Here is a 6,482-nt window from a genome sequence, read left to right as displayed (position 1 = left end):
AAGTGCTGCTAGTCACTAATACAGCTCACTTAGCTGTGAAATCATTACAGTGTTAATACTTTCATCTGCGACAACCTGCCAATGGTCTCCTGAGAGAGGCAAAGGAGTTTAGTGGGGTTCTGTGAGAAGTGGAGCAAGTTTTGTTCAGAGAAGTCTACCCTAACTGCTCACTGCTTTTCCTCCATGTACAGTCCCCCATGTCCAGAGGCAGCAGATGTCCAAAGGCAGCTCCATCACTGAGTTCCTCCTCCTGGCATTTGCAGACACACGGGAGCTGCAGCTCTTGCACTTCTAGCTCTTCCTGGGCATCTACCTGGCTGCCCTCCTGGGCAACGGCCTCATCATCACCGCCATCGCCTGTGACCACCACCTGCACACCCCCATGTACTTCTTCCTCCTCAACCTCTCCCTCCTCGACCTGGGCTCCATCTCCACCACTCTCCCCAAAGCCATGGACAATTCCCTCTGGAACAACAGGGATATCTCCTACTTGGGATGTGCTGCACAGGTCTTTCTGTTTGTCTTCTTGACCTCAGCAGAGTTTTCTCTCCTCACTGTCATGTCCTACGACCGCTACGTTGCCATCTGCAAACCCCTGCACTACGGGACCCTCCTGGGCAGCAGAGCTTGTGTCCACATGGCAGCAGCTGCCTGGGGCACTGGGTTTCTCTATGCTGTGCTGCACACGGCCAACACATTTTCCCTTCCACTCTGCCAAGGTAACACCCTGGATCAGTTCTTCTGTGAAATCCCCCAGATCCTCAAGCTCTCCTGCTCACACTCCTACCTCAGGGAGCTTGGGCTTATCATGGTTAGTGCCTGTTTAGGTTTTGGATGTTTTGTTTTCATTGTGGTGTCCTATGTGCAGATCTTGAGGGCCGTGCTGAGGATCCCCTCTGAGCAGGGATGGCACAAAGCCTTTTCCACGTGCCTCCCTCACCTGGCCGTGGTCTTCCTTTTTATCAGCATGTCCATATTTGCCTACCTCAAACCGCCCTCCACCTCCTCCCCGTCCCTGGACCTGGTGGTGTCATTTCTGTACTCTGTGGTGCCTCCAGCAGTGAACCCCCTCATCTACAGCATGAGGAATCAGGAGATCAAGGATGCCCTGAGGAATCTGATAACTAGATGTTATTCTGAAACAATGAACTGCTCATCTTCTTCATAGCAATTATAATATAACTCTCTACATGCCCAACCTGTCTGCTTTTTCTGTTGTTGGTGGTGATATTTTACTTGTAATGGTGATGTCATCCCCTTTCTGATTCACTGTCTGCTTTTCTTTTCTGCCTGAGTGGCTGCATAAATGAGGAGCCATGATCTCTGTGTGTTTTAACAAAAGAAAGGGTCTGCAGTGATGTTTTTTTCTTCTGAGATCTTTCCTCTAAGACATTTTTGGAGCTGTAGGGAGAATTCTTGTGTGAAGAGGTGGAGGGGAAGAGAGTCCCAGCATGGCAGTCCTGTCAGGAAGCACTTGGTCTTCCAGAGATGTTCTGTTTTCACTTCCACACACTCTTTCTCACCCCTCCAGTTTGGTGTAAGACCTGAGTGCTCTGGCAGCTTGGTCACACTCCTGCTGTATGACAGTTGTGTGTCAGCAAGCAGGGACAGGCAGTGGGCACTTCTGTGACAGAGCCAGCCTCCTTAAGAGTCGTTCCATCTTGAAAGAGGATCTGCTCAGGGCATTGCCTGAAGGCTGAGGTCTTCTTCCAAACCTGCTATCAAGAACATGCCCAAGAAATTGTCCCACAGATGAAAACACCTGTGAACAGCTGAACAGTGTGATTTGCAGGGTGGGGGCACACAGCAATGTCCTCACACAGCCAGGCCTCCTGGGAGAGACTTAAAGGTCAAGGGTCCGGACTGTGTCTGTGTTCAGTGGACACACTGGGGAAGCTGCCTGTGCTGGTTTGGCTGGGAGAGAGTTAATTTTCTTCCTAGTAGCTGGTATGGGGCTGTGGTTTGGATTTGTGCTATGAACAGTGATGATAACGCAGGGCTGTTTACATTATTGTTAAGCAGGTCTAACACAGTCAAGACCTGTTGTGCTCCTCACCCCATGACACCAGTGAGCAGTCTGGGGATGTGTAAGGATCTGGGAGGGGACACAGCCGGAACAGCTGACCCCGACTGACCATGGGATATTCTATACCCGAATGCGACATGTCCCACCCTGGCTCTGCCAACCCATGGGGCAGGGGAGAGGGAAAGGCCAGTGAAGGGGCTGGGTTTGGCTGTTGAACGTGGGGTGCAGCAGCGATGAGGAGTCAAGGGAGTGGATGGGGAGAGACAGAGAAAGTCACCACAACTTGTGATGTTGATTGTGAGGCCACTCCTGTTACAGGATCCTGACTGGCCAGCAGCTGGCCCCAGCAATTTGGGGACAAGACATTCGTTGCAAAACCGCTCATCCCATCAAAGACAGCGACAGAGAGGAAGGGTAGAGGCAGGTCAAGGGGATCTGGCTGGATTGGGGATGGTTATGAGGTCACTTCAACATTCTCCTGTAGGGGATGGGCTGAGGCAGGTGGAAGAGGTCCACTTGAGTTCTGATTCTGGGGGCACCTCTGTTATTGGGACCTGACCAACCATGACAGAGAGAAGACCAGACAGGGCTTATGGCCACCCTGCTCAGGACTTCTTAGCAGAGATGCCAGGTGGGCCAAGAAGGGCAATGCTCACCTGGACCTGGTCCTGACCAACAAGGGAGAGCTGGTCAGGACTAGGATAAGCTGTGTCAGCCTTGGCTGTTGTGACCATGAAATAGTGGGGTCCCAGACACCAAAGGGCAGTAAGGAAGGCCAGCAGCAGAGCACAGGCCATTGGATTCCAGAGGAGGAGTCTGTGATGTACCTGGGAGATGATCCAAGTGGTGCCATGGGAAGCAGCTCTGAAGGGAAAAGGAGCTCAGGAAATCTGATAGACCTGACAGGAAAGACTCCTCTGAGGACAAGAAGTATCATGGATCTTTCCTGAGGTCAGTCCAAGGGTGGGGAGTGAAAGAGGGGAGAAGAGCAAGGTCACTAATGTAGATGATTCAGCACACCTATCCCCAGCAGCGGGCATTCCCCCTCTGCCAGGCTGAGGCACGCACACAAAATGGAAATGTTTGTACCATGCTGGATGTGCACAGGAGAAGACTTCCTTCCTTCCTTCCTGTCATATTTCTAGGACAATCCACCTCCTCCTTCACCTGCAGGCATTCACTGCTTTCCATTCCTGGGCTCTGACATGGCTGTAAGGATTTGTTAAGCCATCAGACATCTCATTGTTTCTCACTGACATCCCCCATTGAGAGAACCACTCTCCCACACCTACACATGGCCAATCGCTGCTGCTCAGGGCAACTAACTCTTCAGAAGAGGCCTCAAGCTTCCTGGATCTTCCTGGTGCTTTTTATGATCTGCCTTGCTGCCTCCAGAACTCATGATGAGACTTCTTGGCCATAACAGGGCTTTTATGAACATTTCTTATGGTTGTCTTTTTCTGCTCTTCTGTGTAGAAAAAGGAGTGACAGGAAAGCACCACCTACATCACAATGGATGCTGAGTGAAGAGCCAGTAAGAACCAGGTGAGCCAACCCCATGCCTGTGGCTTTCTGGCAAGGAGTCTGTCCTGAGAAGGGGATCCAGCCTCTGTCACCCTCTGGAGAGGGAAATCAGCAGTGTCCACGCCATGTAGGGACACAAAGGGCGACTTTTTCAAGACCACCCTTCATCTGAACTTCTTCAGGTTTGTCTTTGAGGATGGGGTAGCACAGCGTGTATTGCAAATACTGATTCAGTTGGCATTGCCCAGAGAGGCTACCACTGATGCAGAAGGCTACACGGTAGATGTCTTTGTTTTGGGACATTAATGCTTTTTTGTCACTACTGGTGATCTCAGGGAAACCAAACAAACACCTGAAGTCTTATTTAAGGATTCTTGACCCCACCAAGTCTGCATCTCATGCAATGGGATGGCAGAGGCCAAGGGAAGGATGGTTTGGGCACTTTCCGGGGATCTGGGAAACTGAAGCGTGCTCTCCTCTCCCTGACACCCTGCCCCCCTCAGGGAGCTGTGTGAGAAACTCTGCCAACTAGGTCTGGACTCACAGTCGTCTCATGTAACCGGTGTCTGACTGCAGCCAGTGTCATCCTGCCAGCTCAGGCTTTGAGCTTCCATTTGAGCCAGAAGGATTTCAGTTCACACCACCTCCATCTTCCCTCTGACAATGCCCATGGTGTGACACAACTGTTGTGGATGTCCAGGCAGGATGTGCAAAAGAGTTTAATTACTGACCTGGAACATTTTCCCTTGCTAGAAATGTGAACTTGGCTCTCAATATTTCTGTGTTCAATCTGCTTTGCCACTTGGAAGCTCTCTCTCCGAAGGACTAGCCTAGCGTGTATGCTTGTTTTTCTGTTTGTTTTTGTTTGTTTTAACCCCAATGAACATGCAGCACTGAAGTGGGTTTCCATAATATCTGCACAATGTCTGCCGCAAGAGGAACACCCTCTGTGCCTGAAGTTGGAAATGGGTGAAGTTGTGAGGGGATAAATGTGTTGCCTCAGACAATATTTGGTATGCAAAAGAGGTAGAGAAAGTCAATAAGCATGAAAAATTAGAAACTGGCCCATCCAATGGAGCTCTGCAGGAGAAGGGTGAAGCCACAGATACCATGAGGTGAGACAAGTGGGATCATCACGTAGAGAAGATCTTTACAGGGAAGACTGTGCGAGGGAGTCCCCTGACTTCACCCAGATAAATAAGAGACTTGACAGTGGGCTGAAGGGACGGGGAGAAGTGTCTTGGGGAAAAAGGATGAGAAGCACTGGGAGAGATTTGGGTTGCAGAGATCTGAAGTAGTCCTTTCAAGAGCTGTGCATGCTGAGCTTTGGAGAGGAGGGAAAAATAAGGAAATTCTCAAGGGTTTTTTTGAATTAGTGTTACTAATAATAGAAAGAGGACAGTGCTGTAAGGGAATTCCTTATTCTTCATGATGATGAACTAAAGCTCTTTCATTTCCTTCCCTATTCTTACTCAGCAGAGTAGGTATCAGTTTTCAGAAGTTAGCCTCTGGCATGAAGTTCTTAGAACAGTGTTTTTTCTCTCACTGCTCTCTCTTTGTTATCATTTAAAGATTACACCTCGTAGTCAGAATTGCCCTAAAATCATGCCTGCTCCATGTATTTTCTCCCTGGTTTCAGTAAGAAGTGGAAGGGTGGAATGGGGTAGTTTCTTCATTTTCACCCAAAGGAGACCAAGGTAGAGATCCCAGATTCTAAAAAGGCACAAAGGAAAGCAAATTTTTCATGTGGTGTTGTGACTAACACCCACTGCTCCTTACCCCTGGAGTGGACTGACACAACACTGGTCCCTGCATTTGCAGTCTCTGAGCTCCTAACTGGGCAGCAGAGACCCTGGAAGCTGGGAGCTCCCTCCTTCTGTCCTGCATTTCAGCATGTAAAATGGAAGTAACCCTCAGAAAAAGTTGGTGTCCTACTGCAGGGCAGCAGCTACCTAGTCAGTTTTTCCTGATGCCCAGTGTGAAGCTCCCTGGAGGACACTTGTGGCTGTTGTCTCTGCTGCACCGTCTGCCACTGCAGGAGCATTGGCCTCCACCATCATCTCTCCAGGGACATGTCACCTGCTTTAAGGCTGACCCATGCCTCCCCTTCAGCAGACTCAGGGGGTCACAAAATCACAGAATCACAGAATCTTTCAGGTTGGAAAAGGCCCTCGGGATCATTGAGTCCAACATCAGCCCTACTCTACAAAGTTCTCCCCTACACCACGTCCCCCAACATCTCATCTAAATGACCCTTAAACACATCCAGGGATGGTGACTCCACCACCTCCCTGGGCAGTCTATTCCACTCTCTGACCACTCTTTCTGGGAAACATTTTTTCCTCCTCTCCAGCCTGAACCTCCCCTGTTGCAGTTTAAAGCCGTTCCCTCTTGTTCTGTCACTAATCTCCTGTGAGAAGAGACCAGCACCAACCTCTCTCAACGTCCTCTCAGGTAGTTGTAGAGAGTGATGAGGTCTCCCCTCAGCCTTCTCCTCCTCACACTGAACAGTCCCAGCTCCTTCAATCTCTCCTCACAGGATTTATTCTCCAGGCCCTTCCCCAGCTTCGTTGCCCTCCTCTGCACTCACTCCAGCACCTCGAGATCTCTCTCCTACTGAGGTGCCCAAAACTAGACACAACACTCCAGGTGTGGCCTCACCAGTGCAGAGTACAGGGGGACTATCACCTCCCTGCTTCTGTTGGTCACACTATTTCTAATCCAAGCCAGGATGCCGTTGGCTTTCTTGGCCACCCGGGCACACTGCTGGCTCATGTTCAGCTGCTTGTCAATTAGAATCCCCAGATCCTTCTCTTCCAGACAGCTCCAGCCACACCTCCCCAAGCCTGTAGCCATGCAGGGGGTTGTTGTGGCCCAAGTGCAGGACCTGGCACTTGGCCTTGTTGAAGCTCATCCCATTAACGTTGGCCAC

At 50.3% G+C, this 6,482-nt stretch overlaps 1 pseudogene; it reads left to right on the top strand.

The window, feature by feature from the left end:
- Positions 1-214: 214 nt before the first annotated feature.
- LOC141936129 (olfactory receptor 14A16-like) lies at positions 215-1,168 on the top strand (annotated as a pseudogene).
- Positions 1,169-6,482: the final 5,314 nt, after the last annotated feature.

The sequence above is a fragment of the Strix uralensis genome, chromosome 31 (genome assembly GCF_047716275.1).
Source record: "Strix uralensis isolate ZFMK-TIS-50842 chromosome 31, bStrUra1, whole genome shotgun sequence".
Lineage (NCBI taxonomy): Eukaryota > Metazoa > Chordata > Aves > Strigiformes > Strigidae > Strix > Strix uralensis.
This window is presented reverse-complemented; position numbering and strand designations above follow the sequence as displayed.